We start from the raw sequence: 26,743 nt of genomic DNA on the forward strand, positions 1-26,743 counted from the left end.
ATTTATTAACAACATCACTTAATATTGGTTGATGCTTACAGTAAGTGGCCAGAAGTCTTCCAGATGAATCATACTACCTCAGATAGAACTGTAAAGAAATTTTCAGCAGGTTAGGTGTTACTGAAATCCTAGAGCCCACTTGAAATTAGAAGGGGAATGAACTACTTGAGAGATCATAGAACTATTTCTAAGTAACTACAGAGTTAAACCCAATCCAAATTGCCAAAATGGAAAGTCTTCTGCTGAAGCACTGATGATCAGAAAAATACATTTACCAATGGATGTTATTCGTCCATCATCAAATAATCTTCCCATGAATGATGGAAAACCAGTTCCATCACCATCATGGAGCAAAGTCACGTAAATTTCTACCGGGACAATCTGTATTGGCAAAAGACTACCGCAATGGTAAAGAAAAATGGACACAGGGTCACATAGTACATTGTTCAGGTAATGTAATCTATGATGTGGACGTGCATTCATCTATTTGGGTCAGACCTGCAAATCAACTTTGTCACTCATACCTTCCAAAGAGGCAATCAAATAACACAACCATTTCATTAAATATTTTACTGGAAATAATTTACTGGACACATTTGAATTCGCTCAAAGTGTTCAAGCAACATGCAGTAAACAGAGCAAGTCTGAGAAGAAAGGTCCGACCTGAAGGATGCAACGAAGGTGCAGACCCACTTCAACTCTACAAATGGACCCACATCAAGCATCCTACAAGCATCATATTTCAAAGGGAAGGTGTTATAGCAATAAAAGGGGGAATGATTCTAAATAAAGAAAGTAAGAGTCATCAGCCTTTATAAATACTTAAAAAGACCAGAGAATTCAAGACAGGAGACCCAAGCAAAATGGCGGCTTTACCGGACACTGAATTAATTCTGTAAATAATGTTTCTTCGATGAATAAATTGTGTTAAAATATAATGAGCTTGTCTACTTGTTACTATGCTATCCAATGATCCTGACATCACAATTTCTCCGAACACAATGCATTATATTTGGAATCAGGTGGGCTTGACCCCGCCTCCCAATCAATAGAATTTTATTTCACAATTCTCATTAAACAAATCTCAGGCAGTGTTTTGTAATTCTCAATCTATGAAAAAAATGTCCTTTTCTTCTTTTTCCTCAAATTTGTATCTCTGACCGCCACTTTCAACAGAAGGGTCCCATTGCCTTCGCCCTCCATTAGATCTCTACCTTTCACCATCACTCACTCCTCCTCTTGAGCTTCATTTGCATAATCAAGGGTTTTCCCAAATGCCATTTTGTATAAGTAAACAAATAAGTAAATCGGTAATATTTTGAATAACCGAGTTTCTTTCTCTCCAAGGCTCGAACAACAATTAATGGTCACTTGAATTAGTATTTGCTATCTTGTTTTTCCTACCCAAAGAAACCTATAACCTCTGACCTGTGTTTCGGGTGATCCCTAAACAAATTAGGTTACCTGTTTTTCTTAAATTGAGATGGGACTTATCAAATTGCCAAAAGGCGCCATTTCTGACATTTTTGGAAACATTTCATCATCATCATCATCATCACCACCACTACCACCACCACCACCACCACCACCACCACCACCACCACCACTATCATCATCATAAGTGTTACATCCAAAGATACTGTCACAGTCTGCTTAATGGTCATGTTAATTTCAACTAAAAGAAATCATATCTACTTAATTGACATGCTTATTTTTTTTTTATTTTTTTATTTTTTTTTTTTTTTACAAGGGTGTCACCACTTATCAAGGCCCAGAGGCCACTCGAGGATAAGGGTTAATAGGTATACATTAGTCATTGTGATTTTAGCATAGTAAACAGTGGGAATTTTGAAACTTGGATTACTTAGGGGGACGATTCAATTAGAACTTGTTCAAATTGGACTTTTTCTTTTTTTTTTTTTTCATAGGTATCAACTCATTATCAAGACCAAGAGGCCACTCAAGGATAAGGGTTAAAGAGTGTACAGTAGAAATTGGACAATATAATAATCATTAGTAATGAAAATTTGTTAAATTTGATAACTTATATGGAACGGCTCATCAAGAACTTATTTACGTTAGACTTGAACACAACCATATTGTAGTCAGCCGGAAAGCAGGAAAACGGAAGACAATTAAAAAAATCTTATCTACCCAATTGTAATTGCGGGGGGAATTATTGATGGTGTTTTCAGCTAGATGAGTGTTTCTTGTGAAAGTTTGGTGAGGAGGGACCATAGATTGGAGCTCAATCAAGCACTTGCCATGAAAATGATAAAATAGAGACAAACTCGCAACATCTCTCTTTTGTGAGAAATAGGTTGCAGGGAAGAGAAAAGAACATCGCCTACGAGGCTACAAAGTCTATTTTAAACTCTATCAAGGCAGGATAAGTCCTTTCTAGCAGCTCCTACCCAGATGTGGCAACAGTACTCCATCCTTGGACGTACCTGGTTTTTTTTTCTTTTTTTTTTATTAAATTTTCACCCCAAACAAGGCACATTGCCACTTTGTTGTAGGGGGCTACTATCAGGGGCAGCAACTACTGGGGCACTATGTTGGGATTTGGGCAGCAAGATGTCGGTTCACGTTACACTTGAACTTCTGCATGTCAGTACAGTTAGGGAAACAGGGACCTGGAATGGAATTCCAGAGTCTAGCGGTTCTGGGGAAGAAACTACTGGAGTATAAAGATCTTTTACATCTAGGGATCTCTACTGTGTGGGGGTGGGATTTAGCTGCCTGTCGGGTGTGGCTCTTATATAGATAGAGAATTGCATCAGCAGTGAGATATCTACCGGAGCAACAGAAGGATCCCACCATCTTCCCAGTGGCCTTGGCAACGGATTTGATGTATGTGTTCCATTTCAGATCAAGTCAAGCTCAGAAATTTGTCAAAACATGAGGCCTCCCCCAAAAACGAGAGCCATTCATTTCAATTGATGCCAGATGGGGATCAGAGTGTTGCTGCTGTAAAGATAAAAGCTTGCCATTTCTGTGGACTAACTTTGGAAATACTTTGTGTACAACATGAAGAAGTGAGTCCCAAATAAACATTATCAGTACGTAGTCTCATGGTTTATGTATGTTTTCATTACTTACTAGCTGTATAAACCCAGCGTTGCCCGTTCGAAATATATTGCCTGGCAGAGGCATTAGTCACATACTATTTAAGATACACCGAATATCTTGACTTGTCACAAAACGTATCCGTTGTTGTCTATGGAAATCAAATGCAAAGTTTCTTTCATAACTTAAAAGGGAAATAACTCTTATATCTTACATAAAAAAGCTTACTTCCTGTAAGGAAAGGGATCATTATTTATTTGAGTCATTTTATTTCAGTTGAGAGGATCGAGTCTGAAAGACTAATGGGATGGGTACAGCTCAAATTGTAAGTGGGGGCGGTTCATAGCAGACATCTCTTGATTTGAAGATGAACATGTTGTTGCCTGTAGGGAAGCAGTCCTGAGCCAACATGTTCTACAGAAGGGAATTCCTTATGAAGAAGCTGTTTAGGAAAGTTAATTTAACTATGGTATTTGCATGTATACCTTACCAATCATCATCAGTAAAAAAAATAATCGAAGAGCTAGAAAGAGAGGAAGAGAAATAGAAAGAGAATTAAAGATATAGAAAGAAAGAAAGAGGATGAGAGAGAGAGAGAGAGAATTAGAGAAAAAGAAAGAGAAAAATGATGAAATAGAGAGAAACTGAAAAAGAGAGAGAAAGAGAATGAAAGAGAGAGAATAAAAGATAGATAGAGAAATGAGAATGAAAGAGAGAGAATGAAAGAGAGAGAATGAAAATTAAAGAGAGAGAGAAAATGAAAGAGTTAGAGGGAAAGAGAAAGCGAGAATGAGAATGAAAAAGAGAGAATGAAAATAAAAAAGAAATAATGAAAGGAGAAAGAATGAGAATGGAAGAAAGAGAATGAAAAAATGAGCGAAAAAGAATGAGAGAAAGAAATAAAGAAAGAGAAAGAAAGCAAATGAAAGAGAGAATAAAAGAGAATGAAAGAGAGAAAAAGGGAAAGAAAGAATGAAAGAGAATGAGAATGAAATAGAAAAAGACTGAGGATGAATGAGAGGGAATGAAAATGAAAGCGAGAGAAAGAGAGATAATTAATGAAAGAGAGACAGAGCAAGAGAATGAAAGAAAGAGAGAAAGAGAATGGAAGATAGATAAAAGGAAAGAGAGAAAGAAAGAGAGAAAGAGACAGAATGAGAATAAAAGATAGAGAAAGAGATACAGAGAATGAGAATGAAAGAGAAAGAGAATAAAAGAGAGAAAGAGAGAAAATGAAAGAGAGAAAAAGAGGGAACGAAAAAGGAAGAAAGAGAGAATGAAAAGGAAAGAAAGAAAGGAAGAGAGAAAATGAAAAAGAAAGAAAGAAATAAAAGAGAAAAAGAGAGAGGAGATAATTTTAGAATTAATAGTTAATCAAAAAATAATTTGTTAAGTATCATGTGAGATTTAAGTCTGGCGATGTAAACTTTTTAGTTGGATGCGTGAGAAGTTTTAAAACAATAGTTCTCAACCTTCGGACTAGGATCGAAGGGTAGTATCTGTTATGTCATATGAATGATTCTTCTCGACTCGTACATTATTGTTTCTCCCAATTCAGAGTACTTCTTCTTTGATAGCTGCGTTTTTGACTACGCTAAAAAGTAACATTCTGTTTAAGTGTGCCCTCGTGGGAAGACAAGTAAATAGGGACTTTTTGTGTTTGATATTTTTTGGGCTGTGTGTGTGTGTGTGTGTGTGTGTGTGTGTGTGTGTGTGTGTGTGTGTGTATGCTCCTTTCTTTTGTAACTGCGTTCCATTCCATACAGGACTTTTTAAAAAGTCATAATAAATAAATAACGCAGTGGGAAAGGGGGAAAATATGGGAAGAGAAAGAAAAAATAAACGATTTTAATGTGTTCAAGTTTAAAGTTGAAAGAAATCAGTTTTGATATCGTTGACGCAGAGAGAGAGAGAGAGAGAGAGAGAGAGAGAGAGAGAGAGAGAGAGAGAGAGAGAGAGAGGGGGGGGGGATATATATATAATAGTAATAATAATGATAATATTAATAATATTACTACTAATAATAAACGCAGTGCATATACATCATGTGCGTATGTGTGTGTATCTTAGATACACTGTATCTATAATATGTGTATGTGTGTGTGTTTGTATATATATATATATATATATATATATATATATATATATATATATATGTCTGTATGTGTGTATATGTGTGTGACTGTGTGAGTACATGTAATATATTATATATATATATACACACACATATATATTAAATATATGTATATAATATGGGCATGCGTGTGTATTGGCTATATGTATACATATGTATGTTTAATATATATATATATATATATATATATATATATATATATATATATATATATGTGTGTGTGTGTGTGTGTGTGTGTGTGTGTGTGTGTGTGTGTGTAATATATCTATGTGTATGTCTGATGCGGGTATATAATATGTGTGTTTGTGAAACAACAAAAAACGGTCACACATTTTTAGAAGAGTCGGTGCGCGCGGGGCGAGCGAGAGAGAGAGAGAGAGAGAGAGAGAGCGTGCTCGCGCGCCTTCATAGAGGAATAAGCAGTACTAAGAGTCGTCTTTATATGTCTAGTTGTTTAAGCCCTTCTTAACCCTGTTATAAATTAATAGTTAAAATTTAACTAAATGGCACCATCGAAAACTAATACTCATTACTAACAGGGAGGGGCGCGTTTCTCCTGTCAGTGGGCAGCCGTCGTAGTGAGTTAGTGGCCGTTGAACTAGTAAAATTATATCAACTATCAAAGTACTCGCGCCCTGCTTCTCTTTCTTTCTTCTCGCTATAATAGAATCTGGCTTTCACTCTTTCTATGTAAGAGGGGACGCGTAGCGATTTGCTAGTAGAGTTTATTAGTTATATGCCTCTCTCTCTCTATATATATATATCTATAATAACTAATACTAGTAGTACTATGTTATGTTTCTATCGTAGAAGTAAGCCGAAGAAGGGTAGGAAAATAAAGTGCATGTCTTTTCAAAATAAATCTCCCTAGATCCTAGAATAGAATCAATGTTTCAGGCATTGGTACCACCAAAATCGAGGACGGAATCTCTTGTTTGTATCACGAAAAGACGGAGAAGGAGAAAAAGGACGCCAATACATCAACACAATAAAACCGGATTATTATTATTATCATACTGTTTTATTGATATTGTTTTCCCCTCAACATCACAACTACTTTTTGGGGGGCGGAAAGAATTTGACCCCTAAAAAAAAAAAAAGAAAAAAGGGAATTGAAAAAAATACTAAATTATTAAAAGGAAAAATCGCCCTGGAAACTTAACAGTAAAAAAAAAAAAAAAAAAAATCCTTTAAAAAAAAAAAAAAAAAACGTTTGTGGAGAATTTAAAAAAATTAAGCACTTGAACATTTTGGAGGAAAAACATTAAATTAAAAATTAAGGTAAGATTTATTTTTTTTTTTTTTTAAATATTTTAAATATGTTAGGATGCTTATGCAAAATATGGACCGTGCGTGCTGAAATGATAACGTTATTATTTAAAAAACCATTCATAACATGAGCTTTGTTAACTATTCTGTACTTTCACCTAACAATTTGATAAACAAAAGATATCGTCAAAACTTAATTGAGCTTAAAATGATTTTAAAAATCCTAAAGAAAATAGCAAGGTTCGTAAACTGCACAAGTACCGACGTTAATTTTATTTCAGAAATATTTTATTTTGATGTAACAGCTTATTTACAATGTTAAATTTTTTTTTTACTTCATTATTATTACTATTATTCATTTATTTGGTTATCTTGAACTTTTCAGCTTTAAGATGGCTGAGGCTGATCATTCATTACCTAATTTTTACCGTATTGTGTAGTTATTAAATTATTCATGGAACAATAAAATAAATTGTTTAAAAACCATACTAATTTGCTTAATGTTTTCATGGCAGCTATTTTAAAGCTGAAAAGTTCAAGATACCCATTTATTTTAAGAACATTCAAGATGTGTGTGTGTATATGGGGGGGTAAATCTGCATACCATTTATTGGCCATTTCTCTTCACAAAAGGTACGTTTCACGTGGGGAAGTCCAGCTCCTCCACGAAAAGGGGAGGGGAACTTTTGAGGATTACAAAAGATCTCTCGTCCGCATTCCTCGGTGGAGGCACCTCAGGTGACTCGCAATAACCCCCCCCCCACACACACACACCGACAAACACACACACACACACACACACACACACACACACACACACTTTCCTGAAGGAATAGGTAATACTTTGGAGGATGCTCTCATTGAGACCGTACGGGACCATCTCTTATATAACCTTAATTGTCAGTGCCAGCTAAGTATATGCAGTATTTTTTACTTATGGAAGTGTCGCTCGTGTTCGGGTAGGTAATACTATTAAGTAAACGGTTATACGGGACTGGAAATAAACAAAGCACCTCCTTCCTCAGAAAATGATAAATGAAACTCAAATAAAAATGTATAAACAATGCACGATTGCACGAGTGAAGCTGTTTAGTGTGCCGATGCGGCGTTTGCGGCGCCCGATGCTTGTGTACTGTATACAAAGTTCAATGCTACGCAGAATGGGTCGTAATGTGAGCTATATTTATTTATATTTATTTTTATGCAAAGGGAATGAGAGACCGTTCATGAAAATTCGGGAACCTCGATTTTTTTTTTGGTGAACATATATATGACATCAATTAATAAATAGGTACTCCTTGGGCGTTGAGTTCCATGGCGACCAGCATAAAAAAACACGCGTCGCTCCCTTCCTGACGCAAGCGCACGTAACATTTTTTTATTTACTGACGTTGTCGTAGTAACTACACGATCATTTGTCACATTATTTATTTATTTATTTTGAAAAAAAAGTTTTACTCTTTATGAATATTAACAGAAAAAACGTTACTAAACATTTATTAATAATGTCTCACTTTTACAGACATTTGTTTTTAAATTTCTTTTTAAATGACGACTTTGATCGACTTTTTTTTTAATAGCATTTGCGGATGGGTAAAAAAACGAAAAAAAAAATAACTAAACCATTTACTGACAATTTCTCAGTATCTTGACTTTGATAACATTTATTTGTTAAAAATATTTGTAAAAGTGAGAAATTATCAGTAAATGGTTTAGTTATTTTTTCGTTTTTTAACCATCCGCAAATGCTATTAAAAAAAAAAGGAGTACCAATAAATATTCTCCAAATTTCAGTTTCATTGTAGTATTTTATTTTTATTTATTTATTTATTTATTTATTTTTTTTGGCGGGCGTTGACCTCTTAATTGAAAATTCAAATATTTCACAATTTGCATTAAATTTAATCCATGGTCATAAGACACCAATTTAGCAAGATTCCAAGAATTTAATTTTTTTCTCAAGACTTTTTAAACTCAGGCCTAAAATTTTAGGCATTTTCTAGAATCGAAATCGTGTAAAATGGATTTTGCTGAAAAATCGAATAAGAATTCTAAACATAAGGTTTAGTGGCGCTTCTTCTATATTAGGGTAAATTTTTACTTGGTTTCCACCTTAACATTTTCCTTTAAAATGACGACTTTTATAAGTTTTCGGGTATGCTGAAAACGAATATCGCGTTTAAATTTTCCGCAAAGAAGTAGTTTTCTGGACACCAAGTAAAAAATTACCAATAGGTAATAATGAAGAAAGAGAGAGCATGTTTCCTCCGTTTAACTATAGGTGGCGTTACTGTCTGTCCACCCAGTTATGGAAGCACAAAATGTATATAATGGCACCCTTGAAATAAAAATGTTTTTGTTATATTTTAATTTTAAACATTTTTTTTTTTTTTTTGCAAACATATTTAAGTTTTATTTTTTCAAACATATTTACGTTTGTGTGTGTGTGGGGGGGCTCTTTCTTTGATCACGCGCATATATATATATATATATATATATATATATATATATATATATATATATATATATATATATATATATATACTCGCGGAAAAGGTAAAATAAGTGCAGAAAATTTAAAAAAAAAAGGGGGTCCATAAAAGAATAGATAAAAGAAAAAAACGTTGATTTGTTTTTATTATTATTATAAGAGCGTAAAAAAATACTCGCGGAAAAACAGTTCTACCCATAAATATGTTTAAAAGAAAAATATAGCAAACACATTTAGTTTATGCTTGCAAAAAAAAAAAAAAAAAAAAAAAACGTAAATGTTTGAAAATAAACAAGCAACAAAACGTAAATGTTTGGAAAAATAAAACTTAAATATGTTTGCAAAAACAAAAAAAAAACGTAAATATGTTTGAAAAAATAAAACTTAAATACGTTTGCAAAAAAACAAAAAAAAAACATGTTTAAAATTAAAATATAACAAAAACATTTATTTTTATTTCAAGGGTGCCATTATATACATTTTGTGCTTTCGTAACTGGGTGGACAGATAGTAACGCCACCTATAGTCAAACCGAGGAAACAGGCTCTTTCTTTCTTCATTATTACCCCAATATTATAATAACGAAAAACTTTTGAATTTCAAAGTGAAACAAGCGTAGTTATCATGTACGATATTCAACAATTACGAAAAAAAAAAAAATATGGTATAAAAATAATTATTAATGAAAAAAAAAGTGAAATGAATCAAAATCGCTATGTTAGGGTTTAACATAGCGATGTTGATTCATTTCACGATTTTTTTTTTTTTTCACTTTTACTAAAGAAAAAAAAAGGATAAGTTGGCAGGGGAGATAATTAAGTTCTGTTGCTTACGTCACGTAATGAACGTAGTTCAAAATGTCGGACAACTTCGTCTAAACTTTATCGAAAACTGTTTTTCAAGAATAATTATTTTTTCTACCTTATTGTTTTTTCGTAATTTTTGGATATGTTACTATTTGCGACATGGCAATTGCGTATATACCGTTTGTCTTACTTGAAATTCAACATTTTCTTTTCGTTATTATATTATAGAAGCAAAGCACCGGTGTAGCTTTATTATATCTTGATTTTAATCTTCTTAAAGGAACATAAAAATTTGTGTAAAACTATTTTGTCCGAGACATTAATTTTAATCGTGTGGGGGCGGCTGTTCTAGTATATATATATATATATTAGTGATGGGACGATTCCAACATTTTTCCCGATTCTGATACAATTACCGATGTCGATTCTTTATAAATTTCTAATTATTTAACTATTGAGTTGTTATTTTCCCCCGATTACTGGAAAAACAAAATTAAATTTTAAAAAAAGGTAATGAAAGGAACCGTTTTTGGCATCGGAAAATAGACACAATTTTTTTTTTTCGATTCAGATACCCCCAAAAGTTCTGATTTTTTTCGATTCCGAGTAATCGTCCCAACATTACTATATATATTTTTAATGAGTTAACAACTTTTATACTCCAAGGATTAAAAAAAATTATTTAAAATTAAATTTTTATTCATGGGGAACATATAAACTGTCTCTGATGAGTTGCTTGGTGTTTTCCCACTATCGAACGAAACACGTGTAAGACAATAAAATATTATGAAAGTAAAAATAAATATATATTTGGCTTTGGAATGTTCACCAAATACAAAACTCGTTTGATGACGAGTATAAGCAATAACATATCACAGTTCGTTTAGTTCAAAATTGAAACGATTTTCTTGAGAAGTATGGCCAAGACCATCGTAGTGACCATCCGCCTCACACATAATAGTATACTTAAAAATGTGCTCACATTACACCCTCTCTTGCCTGGATAATAATATGCCTGTTACATAATAAGATCAATGGTTTTAGATTTTTTACCAAGCACATATTATTGTCGTTTTAAACTGCACGCATCCTTTCAAAAAACGTATTGCTTAATTATAGCTCAAAATTTGATGTTGAGCAAACATGTGGTTTATTATTATCGTTTACTCACTAGGAGTAGTCACACAGACCATCATCAAAGATCTCTCTTTGAGAACAATTTGTGGTGGTCCCTGGAGTCGGAGTGACACCCAGTCTCCCCAGATTTCCAGTACTCTCCACTTCTTTCGATAATTTTTGCAAACGAATTTGCTTTATCGTAACAGCCGCTTACCATTGACTTCTTGTTGGCAGCGACCGTTGGACTTCACTGGAATTTGTGTGGCAATAAGCCTCCCCAAGGTCCCAGTCCTCTTTGCATTCATCCAGCGGAGGTCTGGCTAGTGCTTTCTCTTCTCGGTCTTTCTTATCCTCCTTGACCCTTCTCACTTATTTGGTGTGGTGTCAGATTATGGTGACACACACACACACACACACACAAACGGGGGTGGCCGGACACAGGGGCCCATGGGGATATCTTACAATTATACCGTTTCAGTTTCCATGATTTCATTTGATGTTATTTTGTGTTTTACATCTGTAGCCGTTTCTGTGTCCAGTTTGTGTCTGTTGTTCATGTGTGATGTTAGTTTCCACACTCAAGGATTTTCCTTAATATTTCTGCAGTTTTCATTATTTTTATCCGTTGTATCTTCTCAGACATCCCATTATTATTATTATTATTATTATTATTATTATTATTATTATTGGCTCACATGGAGCTTTCACATAAGTCAACAAACGATCTGATTGGAAAACTGTGGTGTTCTCTAGAACCTGAGTGACAAGTCTCCCCAGACGTCCAGCTCTCTCCACCTCCTAGCATTTGCAAATGAATTTGCATCATCGCAACAGCCGCTTACCATTGATTTCTCACTGGTAGTGGCCATTGGTTTATACTGGAATTTGAGTGGCACTCGCCACTCAGCCTCCTCAAGGTCCCAGTTCTCTTTGCGCTTGTCCAGCTGAGGTCTTGTTGGGGTTCGCGTTTCGGTCTTTCAGTCCTTATTGACCCTTCTCGGCCCTTTGGTACCACATTTTTATTGGGGGGAACGGTGATGAAACAATGGGGGGGATGCATGTTGGGGGGGGGGTGTAGAACTTGTAGATTATTAATTTTATTATTATTATGGTAAATACGAAGTATTCCCCCCCCCTGAAAATTCCTTTAAAATTACCACTCATTTCGGTTTTCGGGTTCGCTGCAAACGAAAATAACGTTTAAAATTACGGCAAACGAGTAGTTTCCAAGATATGAAGAAATGTTAGTTCTAAAAAAGTGGGGGGTCACTTTTCTATAGTAACTTAACGTAAAAGGATCACCCACATTTTTTAGGGGGGGGGGCTTTCTTTCCATCCCCGGAAAATCCTTTGAAATTACCTGTTTAAATTTGTTTTGGTGGCCGGAAACTACTCGTTTGCCGTAATTTTAAACGTTATTATCATTTTCAGCGACCCCGAAAACCTTATGAGTGGTAATTTTAAAGAAATTTTCGAGGGTGGAGCATTGGAGCAATTCTTCATGTTTATCATTATTATTATTATTATTATTATTATTATTGTCTCACAAGGAGCTTTAACACAGGTCAATGACCTGAGGTCATCAAAGATCCCTCTTTGTAAACAGCCTGTGGTGTTCCCTGGAAGCTGAGTGACAACAAGTCTCCCCAGTTTTCCAGTACTCTCCAGTCTCCACCTCTTTCGATAACATTTGCAAATAAATTTGCATTATCGCAACAGCTGCTCACCGTTGATTTCTCGTTGATAGCGGCTATTGGTCTTCACTGGAATTTGAGTGGCAATAAGCCTCCCCAAGGTTCCAGTTCTCTTCGCACTTATACAGTCGAGGTCTGGTCAGTGCTCATTCCTCTGTCTTTCCTTCCTCCTTGACTCTACTTGACTTGGTTATTTAGTCTCACTCTTTTTTTTTTCTTTTTTTTGGGGGGGGGGCAGTGATGTGGGCAATGGAAGGATGGGGTGAGGGTTAAAGATATGCTGCTTCAGTGTTCTTGGTTCCATGTAGTGTTTCATGCTTTGCCTTTGCAGCAGTTTGTCTGGCCCGCGCTTGTTGCTCTTGTGTGTGTGTGTGTTGTTGTTGTTGTTATTATTATTATTATTATTATTATTTCTATTTCTAACTCGTTTATCTAACTCGTTTAAAATATTTTTTGGACAATTTATGTGGGCGTATCCCCTTAAATCGTAAAGTTTACAAAAATAAAAAGTACTAGTGCACTTATTGATCCGTGCTGAAATAATAACGTTACTTAGAAAGCCATTCTTAACATCGGGATGGGAGGGTGTTTTTTTGCACCTATTCTGTACTTTAACCTTACAATTTAATAAAAACAGATATCATAAAACTTTAATCAAATTTGAAAATACTATTTAAAAACATAGCGCGGATCAATAAGTGCACTAGCAGCAAATAAAATAAAAAAAATCAAATAATACGCCTGTGTTACTTGCTGTAGCAGCACATGTGTGTGTGTTTTCTGGAAAAATTCAAAACATGTCAGTTTTAGGTGATAATTTATTTAATCAGCCCAGCGGACTTTTTACAAATTTTTTTTTTTAAATTTTTTCTTTCTAAAGCCAAGCGCAATTCATTTTATTCCAATTTGAACCAAACACATTTTTGCTTAAAAATATAATTATTTATTTGGTAAATTTGTAGATCAACATACTCCACCGTACCGATCTCTCTCCCCTTACATAAAACAAAACCGGTTCTACTTTTTATTTTAGGCGATTACGCATGAACACATTGAAAATAAGGTGGAAACAAGATAATAATAATAATAATAATAATAATAATAATAATAATAATAATAATAATAATAATTAAACTTAAGAATTTGGGATCAGTTTCATGATGTAAATTTTTAATGTAAAAATAATCTTCGATTTTCTGGACATTCTAGATTTTTAAGACGGTTAACCAAATTCTTTTACTACTAACCCTAAGTCAAAATTGCGAAGCTATAAAACGTCACGTAATCGCCTAAAAAGTAGAACACCCTCCTTCCTAAAAAACAAAAAACATTTATCTCGCATAGATAGATAAAAAAAAAAAAAAAAATTGTTAAAACTAACCTAAATCGCTAAGATGTCTCCGAAATCGGAGGGGGGGGGGATTTTACGTTGTATAAAATTATTTTAATAAACTTTTAAATAGTTCAAAAAAAAAAAAAATAAATAAATAATTGGAGATACAAATAGACTAAAATTTGGAAGGTGTAGTTTAGGAGTAAATCAATTAAATAAAAATAATAATAATAATAATAATTAGAAAAATTAGAAAAAAACGTTAATAGATTAAATGAATATACAAATAGAAAAAATAAGAAATATAGAAGTGGGATACTTACTCATTTCGAAAGTTAACCGAAAAAATAGATAAACAAATCAAATAAAATGACGACGAACGAGGTGAACGAATGTATTTTGGTGTCTGAAGAGTAGCTATTTTTGGAATATTTCTTAAATGATATAATGTTTAAATTTGTTTAAATGGTTATGAAACAATTGTAACACACAAGGAAATACACCATATGATGTTCTTATTTTATATTTTGTTGTCTTGATTTTTGCAAAAATATTATACGCATGTTCGATTATGAAATCCGATAATCATGAAGCTTAATTAATTGAGTCAATTAATTTTGACGTTCATTTCATTAGTATATGAACATTACCGAATATTAATACATAAAAAAATGTTTTATTAAAAAATATTAAGGTATATAATAAATAAATAAATAAATAAATGACAAAAGTATATTCCAAATTTTAAGATGTTGACCATCTTACCGTTTAATTCCTTAAGTCTGTTGAAATGTTCAATTCTTAACAACACCTGTTTCACAGCGCAGAAACATTCATTCAATTATTATGTCGTCTTTTTAAAAATTTATTCCGCACTTAACTCATCAGAAGAAAAGGAACTTATCAACTTAAAAAAAAAAAAAGGGACTATGGTCATGATTACAAAATTCCAAAATCAGAAGAGAAATTCTAAAAGAATTGTGTTTTTTTTTGTTTTTTTTTTGTCAGCTAGCTTTTCAGATTGTTCGCATAATATTTCAAAAATAGCGCCGAACAACAAGTGCATTAGCACCATAATTTTCTACCTTATCGATTTTCGTAATATTGGGATTAGAAATACGAGGAATATGTTGTTTTCATGTGAAATTCAGTATTACGATTTCCGAAATTTCGTTCCGATAGTGCAGAAACGCCTAATTTTCTACATAATGAATTTTCGACATGACAAGTAAGTACTGTTGTTTTTGCTTAAAACAACACATTTAAAAAATCGATCTGACGACTCTGTCTTCCAAAACGACTATATTATAGTCAGCGGGGAAGCAGCCCCGATGTATATAATCACTGAAAATAAAATAGTCTCATATTGGTGTGTGTGTGTGTGGGGGGGTAACGGAAAGTGTAAATCGTCAATTTATTTTTATCTTCGATTCCCAAACACGTGTATTAATTACTGTTAAAAGCCATTCTACCGATTTTGTTTTGAATATTTTTATAGCCAACGTTTGAAGTGTTTTAAGCATTGGACATTTTTGTTTTTGTGCTCTAAATACTCTTACAGTGATGCCGAAAAGCTGCCGTATTTTACAGTTACTCTTCCCTGAAATTCAGTTTCAGAAATCTCAAAGAATTTTGGTGAAACTAACTAGGTCCATATTTATTTATTTATTTAAAATATAATTTAACGTCGAAGAAGAGCCATTCTCTGGTAACTTTACTTATTTCATATCCTTGATAGTACCCCCCCCCCCGGAATCATTTTACTTTAGTTTTTGTTATTATTTATTTTATTTACTTATTTATTGACCAAATATCATTTTTTTAAATTTTATTTTTATTAATTGCTTTTTTTTTTTTTTTTTTTTACATCATATTTTTTAGGTTCCGTTTCGCCTCTTGGCCATTAAATTATTAAATGAAACTGGAATATCGGAATTAAATTATGAAACTAACCACTTTTGTTAATATCCCCATTTATTTGCAGTTATCTTGACGATTAATGTTTCCGTTTAACTTTCGGTTATTGCTTCGTTTTTTTAATTGATTTTTTTTTTTTTTTTTTTTTTTTTACGGTGTATTCATTAAATTGTTAGGTGAAAGTACGGATTAGGTAGAGGAACCTCCCCATTCGCCTGTTAAATTATTTTCTAAATAATAACATTATTATTTAGGAAAAAAGACAAGAAAGTTTTAACATGGGGGGGGGGAGGGGAAGAAACCGTATGTGAAATGGAAACAGTAATCGTAAAGGTAGCCTTATTTGCCCCCCCCCCTTAAGGACAGATACAAGGGCGGTTTTTACTGTGAGGAATCTCCAGATCCTAAAAAAAAGGGAGTATTCTGGGATGATGGGATCAAAATAAAAATTGTAGTATAGTAAAACGACGAAGAAGCGCGGTATAAGAACTGATACTACACGTTACTTCTATCTTCAAAGCCATATAAATAGTTCTTTTAATTAAATGAGAATTTGCTAAGAATTTAAAAAATCCAGTTTAAATTATTCAACACAAACGCTTCCAAATTCCTTCCGTATTGCGAAGTGTCACGAAATAATTCATCCTTTTTTCTTGAACGATTAAGAAAACATTAAAGAAACGAAAATGCATTCCGGTGGACTTAATTCTGTAATTCGATTATATTTTTATTTTATGTTATTTCATCTTTCGATTTCAGTAAATCGATTAAAAATGTTTAGTTTTCTCCCACTGCAAGAACTTAGACACCAGGGTTGAAAAGTGGGATCGAGAAGTCAGGTGAACCTCCTAGAACTGCACAGAACTAAACTCCCACCGCAAAATCACTAAGGATCGGATCATTAGAGGAATACTTTAATCTCCGTTGATTTTGGGGATCCTGGATAAAACTCCCAAGCCGAGTTTATAAAATATATTCAATAACGCGATTAATAGTAAAACAAAAGCTGTGTAAGTCGCGCAGAGGCGAGAAACTAAAAAAAATATAAGGAAATGTGCTCAAATCGTGCAAGAATGTGTTACGACACGTGACTGTCTTATCATAAAACGTTCTGTTGACAAGCAGTAAGCACCGCACCGCACCACCGCATATAACGATTTTAACTTCGCTAGAAATAAAAACGATTTTTCGTAGATCTTTTTTTTCCCCGTCATTTTATTTTTTTAGTTAAATAATTTACTTATATGGATTATAATTTAGGAAATATTTAGTAGGCGCAAATATTTATATGAAAACAAAATAAAACCTAAATTTTTCTTTATTGCGTTAAACAAACACCTGCTTTTTATTGTATCGTTACGTTCTCCCCTCGAATGTAAAGATTTAAATTTTAGAATAAATAAAAATTCGGGGTCTTATATAGAATTCAACCTAATCAAAAACAAACAAAACAAAACAAAAAACTACAGAAAATCTTTGGGGTTTGTATTACTGTACACATAGATTCGAAAAAGTTGTCAAAAAACAAATATAGAACAAATAAATGTTATCAAAGGCAAGATAAGTTACTTTTCTACCTAACTGGATATATTTTTCATGTTTTTATTCAATGTAACATGTTTATTCAGCTCGAAAAGCATACAGTGTTTACCGATGTATTGGAAAATTCAAAATGGCGCCCGAGTCTCTCTTTAACACGGTAAGTTCAGGAAAATATGTTATAAATAATAAACTAGACAAAATACTGTTAGAAATTCGCTCAATATATATTACCGTGACATAAGTTGACATATATTCGGTGTTCTTTAAATAGTATTTTGTCTAGTTTATTATTTATAACACCTTTTCCCAAACTTACCATGTTAAAGAGAGTGTCGGACGCCATTTTGAATTTTCCAATACATCGGTAAACACTGCATGTTTTTCGAGCTGAATAAACATGTTACATTGAATAAAAACACAAAAAATGTATCCAGTTTGGTAGAAAAATAACTCATCTTGCCTTTGATAATATTTATTTGTTATATATTTGTTGTTTTGACAACTTTTTCGTATCTATGTGTACATCATACAAACCCAATCTTTGATATACGTACTCGTCACAGAACAGAAATGTCAAAATCCTTTCTTAACGATTTAAAGCGATTAATACAAACTCTGTAGCATTACAAGACCGACCTCGCCAGTTCGAATTATTGTGGACTTATCCGCTCTTTTTTTTTCCAAGATAACAACGCGAGAGTGTTTTTTTTTTGTTTTTTTTTTGCTTACTTAAAGAATTTGATTCTCTTAGTAAAAATAAAACTATTTGATCAAATTACGTGATTTTTGGAATATGACATTTTCATTCCGTGACGAGTACATGAAGATCTTTAAGTGCTTCTTTGGAATGAGAACGAAAATCAAACGCTGTAAAATAGAATTTCCATTACCCCCCCCCCCACACACACACACAATTATTATCTACATAATTTTTTTATGTCAATTTCATCTCAAATGTCATGTCGCATCTAGTAACAGATTACTGCGTTGTTAGGATAAAAATACGTACTTTCACGCTTTTAACCATTGAAATGTAAAAAGACAGACCACAGTTACCTCCCTTGTTTATTCTGTTTCTTCGGGTCAAGATCAAAGTGTAGTATCTGTTCTTCAGATGCTGCACTTCAGTTTCTTGTTCTCTGTCAGTGGAGGAGAAATCCTTCACGACTGAGACAATTTTTATTTTTGTTCCTTTTCTCCACATTAAAAAAAGACCCTGGTGTCTAACTCTGTCCCGTGGGGAGACATTGTAAATAGGAACTATAACTTTCAAGTTATTTCGAAAACTGTTTTCAGTAATAATCAATTTTCTACTTATCAATTTTCGTAATTTTTGGATATGTTACTAATTTCAACACGACAACTAAGTAGATACCATTGGTTTAAATTGAAATTCAGTATTTCGATTTTCATTTTAATTCTGAATAAGCGTCGATTTTTCTGTAAAATTCAACTTTAGTAAGTTAAAATAAAAATACAAACCGAATTTTTTGTTTTTTAATCAATTAAAAAATTTCGATTACTTTTCAGACTATGCCAAAAATATATATCAACTCGGTACTTTTCTTTTAGAATACAGACAATTTATTTTCTTTTAGAGTTTATCTTTACGTTTACTGTTTCCACTTCACTTCCGGTTGTTTCTTGGTTTTAAATCGATTTTTACGGTATCTTTTGTTTATTAAATTGTTAGATGAAAGTACAGAATATGTAAAGGAAGCCATCCACATCCACTCCTCCGTGATAAGAAGTTATTTTCTAAATAATGACATTATTTAGAAACAAATTTATTCTTAACATGGGGAGAGACAACCGGAAGTGAAGTGAAAACAGTAATCTTAAAGATAACCTATGTAGGTGTCTTTTGTTAAATTATTAGGTGACAGTATAAAAAAAACGACCTCCCCATGTTAAGAATGTGCTTCTAAATAATACCGTTTTTATTTCTGCACGGTCTGTGTTGTGCATAAGTACGTATCAAATAACCGCCCCCCCCCCCCCGGGCTGGGTCAAATATTCGGGTCAAACTCTATGGTGCCGGAGGTGCCCTAGACTTCTGGGTTCCATTAAATAGGAGAATCAAAAACAAACTTATTTAAATTCTTTATTTGCAATAAATAAATAAATAAAGAGAATTTCAATTTAAATATTTGGAACAAATTAGGTACAGGGCCATCAAAAGTGAGCGTTTGTGTACGTGGGGAGAGGGGAACGTTGGTTATCAGGTACTTATTATCAAACACACAGGAGTCCGATGAGCGAACACTCAGTTGACCCACGTGACCTCTTTACAGTGTTTATTAGTAGTCAGCAGTTCTTTTTTTCTGGAATAAATGTAAATAATAAAACGTCTAAATTGTACCGATCCGACGTTGTCCGGGAATCTTTTTACTTTCTATTTTATCCCCCCCCCCCAATCTTTTCTCTTGGAAAAAGTAAATCGTTAGCTAAACGTTTTGGTTTCGATTCTCGGTAGTGGTGTTGCTGTACCAACCACTGGTGCAGAGTGGTGCACTTTGCACTGGTGCACTGGAACGAGTCATTTTTTTTTCTTTTTAAATCATTACTATATATTAGGTCTAATCTATATATCTATAAAAGTGAACGTGTCTGTGTGTCTTTGCGCCTGTCTGTCTGTCTCTGTCTGTGTGTCTGTGTACATTTCCATACACAATAACCTTGTCAATTTTAAGTCTACAGACTCGAAATTTTATATACAGGGTACTGAGATTTAGGAAAATCTATGTGATCGGTTTTCGGCCAAATATTTGGCTGTTAAGGGGTCAAAGTTCAACGATTTGACTTTTGAGAACTCTACCAAACTCCTCCAACAATTTTGGGTCTAAACACTTGAAATTTTAGATATAGGTTCCTTGGACATGGATCTAACTTAATAACTTGATTTAAGCCCAAAACAATAAATTTTAAGGGGTCATAATAGGGGTCAAAATTAAACAAAATTGACCATTTTTTTTTTGTTTGCTCAGCATACACCTCCAAACACCCGGGCAATGCCGGGCAACCATGCTAGTATAATATAATAATAATAAATACGAAATCTGCATTAATCAAAATATACTCAATCGTATTTTATGACCAGGCAATGACGGGCGGTCTGTTAGTAAATCAATAAAGCACTAAATTTATAGGCAACTTTTAATTCTGAAATGAAAACTCGATAGGAAAAATATAGTCTCCATCTTTACAAGGCGAAACTCTGAAAAAAAAAAACAAACAAAAACAAACAAAAAAAACAAACAATTTCTAATAAATAGATAAATTTATAAACTTAAGTTATCGTTTGTTTTTAGCTAACCCCTTCTTGTCTTGTTTATAAAGATGGCGACTATATTTACTACTAGCAGGGGTGCCCGGCGTTGCTCGGGTGTTTGGAGGTGTATGCTGTGCAAAAAAAGCAAAAAAACAAAAAAAACAAAAATGGTTAATTTTTAAAAACTTTGATCCCTATTATGACCCCTTAAAATTTATTGTTTCGGGCTCAAATCACTTTATTAAGTTAGATCCATGTTCAAGGAACCTATATCTAAAATTTCAAGTGTCTAGACCCAAAATTGTCGGAGGAGTTTGGTAGAGTTCTTAAAGGTCAAATCGTTGAAATTTGACCCCTTAACAGCCAAATTTCTGGCTGACACCCGTCACATCGATTTTCCCAAATCTCAGTACCCGGTATTTCAAATTTCGAGTCTATAGACTAAAAATTGACAGAGTTATTGCGTAGGGAAATGTACACAGACACACAGACAGACAGACAAACAGACAGACACGTTCACTTTTATAGATATATAGATACCCTTTCTTCTTCATTGAAACCTCTCTCACGGACGTGATGTTGCTAGTCTCAGTCTTTTCTATGAATACTATTATGGCTTGTGTTCTGCGGAATCGTGTAAACTATTCCCTGCTTCCTTTATTCCAGCTCGTTTAATTCGCTGATCTAGTGGTCTCCATCAATCTGCTGGTTTAGTACCTCAGTGTAATATATAGCTTCCTATTCCAGTAGCTTCTTTTCAAGGACTGCAAGATTGTGGAACTCTCTTCCTGCTCACTGTTTTCCTTCTACCCAGAGCCTTGGTCTTTTCAAGCCTAAGGTCAATAGGCATTCCCTGTCTTTGCAATAATGATGTTTCGTTCTTAGCTCTTTACATCAAGTGGCTTCATGCATTGTCTCGAGCGATATCCATTGAAAAAAATCTGGCCTGGCCTATTTATTATTATTATTATTATTATTATTATTATTATTAGACGTTACGGAAGCATGGTCGACCTTAATCGGTACCAGTTGAAAATCGCTTATACACACACACACACACACACACACACACACACACACACTAAAATTAAATAAAATACATAAGTTATCGGATAACGTCCTTCGCTCAAATAAGGTATTTTAGAATGGGGAATCTTTTTCGAATTAAAATTAAATGTAAAATGATCCCCCGTTTCCGAGTCATTCTACCATTTTAGGGCAGTTAATCCAAGTTTTTGGCACTAGTTCCTCGCATTGCTCGGAATCTGCTTTTTCACGTGTACAACGAAGAAGCACGCTATAACTTGTTTATTCTTATTTCTTCTAAAACATGGTTTCAGTAAAAAGAATGGCGGACCTGAACGAGAATCTACCCCCCCCCTTATATATTAGTGTCCAATCAATAATAAACCACTGAAAAAAAAAAAGAAAAAAAAAGCCATTCTTAACATGGGGAGATTGGGGATGTTTATTCCGAAAGCCGGGGTGATTCTCGTTCAGATCCGCCAAAAAAATGAATTTGTTTAGAAGTAATGCTGAAATCCATTTCACTCTAAATAATATAGGTGGCTGGAATAGAAATTGGCTATTTTATTGAATAAGCTAAAAGAAAGAAAAGAAAAAAAACTTCAATAACTGAAACTGATGCAGTAATGTTTTCGTATGGTACATAAATCCATAAAACAAATAATTGTTAGGTGCCTTAGCAACATTAATATTAACGTTTTGTTGTTTTTGAAGCTAACATTGGCATTACACACATTTTATTTCGTTATATTGGTCGACTTTGTTAGAACAGTGTTCTTTCCTCTTCTAAAAGATTCCAGATTAAATTGGTTCTAATCACAAATAAACAAACATACCTCACCAGAATTTATGAATTCAATTAGAATATGCATAAAATTATTCTGCTTATGGGCTTCCGTAATTTCTCCCATTTTCAAATTCCTCATCACTCCATTCACAAATAGAGACCAGATTCTTTTTACCGTAAACCGTATTTATGATTACATTTTTTTTTTTTTAGCTATATTGAAGATTTCAACTTTAAGATGAAACGACACTATCGTAATCAGATTAGTTTTATTTTTTAAAGCAATTGCAGTTCAATTAATAATTTAATGCTTAATTTGTATGACGTTCTTGTTTGCTACTTAAATTATTAACTTTAAAACTGAAATCTTCAATATAATTAAATAGTTGAAATTTTATTTGTTATAAAAAAATATTCTGCTACAGTTTATCGCCAAAAATGGAGACGCCATTTTTTTCGGGCACCTGTCGTCAGAATCAGGGAGAAATCAGTATTTTAAACCATAACCGAAGCGGCGAAAGCATTGAATAAAAAAAAAAAAAAAAAAGAAACATTAAACTAGATAATTATTACTTCTGGAAAGGACTAAATACTATATGCCCCAGCATAGTATAAACACCCCCAACCTCCCATGTGAAGAACGGCTTTCAGAATAAACCCCCAACCTAGAAAGCCGTTCTTAACATGGGTAGGTTGGGGATGTTCTGGGGCAGATCGTAAATAGTTCTTTCCGGAAGTAATTAATATCTAGTTATATATATATATATATATATATATATATATATATATATATATCATGCAATCATGCATAGTTTAAAATATTGATTTCTCCCTCTTATCTTGATGACAGGTGCCCGAAAAAGGGCGTTTCCATTTTCGGCGATAAACTGTAGAAGTACAGAAAAAAAATGTTAGTCTTATTAATGTAGATTAAAACCTTCAGCTAACTCCCTTAAAAAAATACATGCTATAGTTTTCTAGTCGGTTACGTGTGAACTGTAACAAACACTGAATAATTTGGCGAAAAGAATACAAGAAAAAATTAGAATTTCGAGCGAGAGATCAGTTTCGCACATAAATTTAACGTAAAATGATCTTTCATTCCGTTTTCGAGATATAGCGTTTTACGGCAGTTAATATTATGGAAGATAAATTCTGTGTGTGTGTGTGTGTGTGGTAGGTGAATACGTGTTTTTTTTTTTTACGACCATGCAATTTATGAAATTGAGCTATCGTTCTTCCTTAGCTTGTTAAGATAGTCGACAGATCGATTTTTTTTTTAAATATGTCGTTTTAAGCAAAAGCAATATTACGTACTTAATTGCCATAGTGGTCAATGTGTACCACCGGTTGTCTGGGTGTTTATTCCGAAAGCCGTTCTTAACATTGGGAGGTTGAGGATGTTTATTCCGAAAGGCATTTTCTTATTTTCAACCTCCTCATGTTAAAAACAGCCTTCGGAATAAACACTATTTGCAGGTTGGAGACTCGGTGCACGGTGCCGGTGCACATTGACCGAAAATAGTAATATATCCAAAAGTTACGGACATTGATAGAGTAGAAAATTATTTCGGTAATCGTGAAGAAAGAGAGAGCCTGTTTCCTCCGTTTGACTATAGGTGGCGTTAATGTCTGTCCACCCAGTTACGGAAGCACAAAATGTATATAATGGCACCGTTGAAATAAAAATAAATGTTTAATTTTAAACATGTTTTTTTTTTGTTTGTTTGTTTTTTGCAAACATATTTAAGTTTGTTTTTGTTTTTGTTTTTCAAACATATTTACGTTTGTTTTTTTTTTTGTTGTTGTTTTTGCAAACATATTTAAGTTTTATTTTTCCAAACATTTACGTTTTGTTGCTAGTTTATTTTCAAACATTTACGTTTTTTTTTTGTTTTTACGTTTTTTTTTGTTGTTTTTTTTGCAGGCATAAACTAAATATTTTTGAAATATTTTTCTTTTAGAAAAGTTTGCTTATGCACTTATTGTACCGCGCTATTTTTTTAAAAATTTTTTATAGTAGTTTCAAGTAATATTCAGGTTTTACAATATCCCTTTTCAAATATATATATATAAATACTCGCGGAAAAAGTAGAATAAGTCCAGAAAAATTAAGAAAAAAGAGGGGGGGGGTCAATAAAAAAAAGATAAAAGAAAAAACGTTGACTTTTTTTATTATAAGAACGTAAAAAATACTCGCGGAAAAACGGTTGTACCCATAAATATGTTTAAAAGAAAAATATAGCAAAAACATTTAATTTATGCTTGCAAAAAAAAAAAATATTAAAATTAAAACAAAAATAACGTAAATGTTTGAAAATAAACCAGCAACAAAACGTAAATGTTTGGAAAAATAAAACTTAAATATGTTTGCGAAAACAAAACAAAATAAAACTTAAATATGTTTGCAAAAAAAAAAAAACAAAAAAAAACAACATGTTTAAAATTAAAATCTAATAAAAACATTTATTTTTATTTCAACGGTGCCATTATATACATTTTGTGCTTCCGTAACTGGGTGGACAGACATTAACGCCACCTATAGGCAAACGGAGGAAACAGGCTCTCTCTTTCTTCATGATTACCATTATTTCTAGTTAATACTTATTTACGGAAAATTGGGTGAAATTGTACTTTTCTTAGATGTTATAAACTAGACGGTGAAGAGTTCATACACAGCGGACATAACTCGGAACGCATATTTTAGATTACATTTTAATGACGAACCAACGTTTTAGCCTATTGCGATAGATTTTGTTGTTTGTTTTTTTTTTTTTTTACTAAAAACACAGTAGTGGTTGTGGTTGTTCTACGCGATGATTTTTCGTAATTTTTGGATTCATTACTATTTTCGACATGACAATTAAGTACGTAATATTGTTTTTGCTTAAAATGACATTAAAAAAAAAATAAATTGTCGACTCTATCTTAACAAGCACTGTTTAAAAAACAAGATTTGTTTGTAAAAATTGTGACTATTTTTCTGGTCTAGTTTTCATTTCGATGTTTCACGATGAAGCTTACTATATCTAGTTTTTTTAATATTTTTATTTTACTAAAACATTTTAAAACTCGCTACTTATCAAGTCAAAAGCCACCCGAGGATGGGCAGTAATGATATGGATAAAGGTTAATAAGTCGAATGAAAACTATTGTAAGATGATTGAATAAAAAAAATAAATTGTTTAAAAGTAATGCTAAAAGATTGCTAAAATCAGATAACACTAATCCGCCAGATTGGCAGCAAAATCCCACCTTTTCACTGTACGGATGTGCAGCACAATCACGTTGATACACCGGTTCTCGCCAGATCACCGAAGTTAAGCAACGTGGCTAGTACCAGATGGGTGACCATTTGGAAAGGCTAGGCGCTGTATGTACCTTCTGGGAAGGTTGGGCGTGGGGCCAGCACCCTCACTCCGAAAAAAAACAAAAAAACTCCTCTCTACAAAAGCATCTACAATGTTGTAGATGGCCTATGCTCCTTCAGGGGCCAAAGGCTATGGATGGAGGGATCACTGTACGGATGCTGGAAGATTTTCTACTCCTCCCAGCTCCTTACGCTTCAGTGCTAATTAGAAAAAAAATAAAATAAATAAATGAACAAATAAATAAACACTCGAAATAATTTACGTGATTTTAAATATGAATTAAAATTAATAAGCATTCATATTTTGATTTTTCTCTTCCTTTGCTGTGACGTCAACTTGCGCCACAACTTGGTCCTTTGCATACGGGAACTACCGCTGTTGTTCCGTGGCATCGTTAAACCGAAAATCTTTCTAATATTGATATATACTAATATTTTTTATATATTTTTTAAATTTCTAATCTAAATGTTAGGCTGGCCTTGGTTTTTGTATAAGAGACAAATTTATGCATTTCATGTCTCTGATGAGTTGTTTAGTAGTTTTCCGCTATTCAATTAAACACGTGTAAGATGTATTTCATAAAAAATGAATAAAAATTATGAGTGTGAATTAAATGCATCTTCAGGTTTTAAAATGATAACTAATTATATATATATATATATATATATATATATATATATATATATATATATATATATATATATATATATATATATATATATATACTAGCAGTTCAGCCCGGCTTTGCTTGGGCCCTATGTACTGTTCATAACTTTATGTGCATATATTATATTAAAAAGTTTGACTCGTGTCCAGGTAACCTACATCTAAAATTTCAAGTGTTTGGACCCAAAATTGTCGGGGAAGTTTGGTAGAGTCTGCAAAGGTAAACTCTTTCAACTTTGATCTCTTGA

The 26,743-nt window shown here is 33.0% G+C and overlaps 1 protein-coding gene across 2 annotated transcripts in view; it reads left to right on the forward strand.

Annotated features, from left to right (window-relative positions):
• Nucleotides 1–5,561: 5,561 nt before the first annotated feature.
• Nucleotides 5,562–26,743, forward strand: part of LOC145263799 (uncharacterized) — a 1,000,930-nt gene continuing 979,748 nt past the window's right edge. For both annotated transcript variants that reach the window (XM_080120860.1, XM_080120861.1), the window contains exon 1: nucleotides 5,562–6,484. The gene's annotated coding sequence lies outside the window, so the exon portion shown is untranslated. The remainder of the gene's footprint in view (nucleotides 6,485–26,743) is intronic.

Source organism: Euprymna scolopes, chromosome 39 (assembly GCF_053919585.1).
Source record: "Euprymna scolopes isolate OS-2025 chromosome 39, ASM5391958v1, whole genome shotgun sequence".
Taxonomy (NCBI): domain Eukaryota; kingdom Metazoa; phylum Mollusca; class Cephalopoda; order Sepiida; family Sepiolidae; genus Euprymna; species Euprymna scolopes.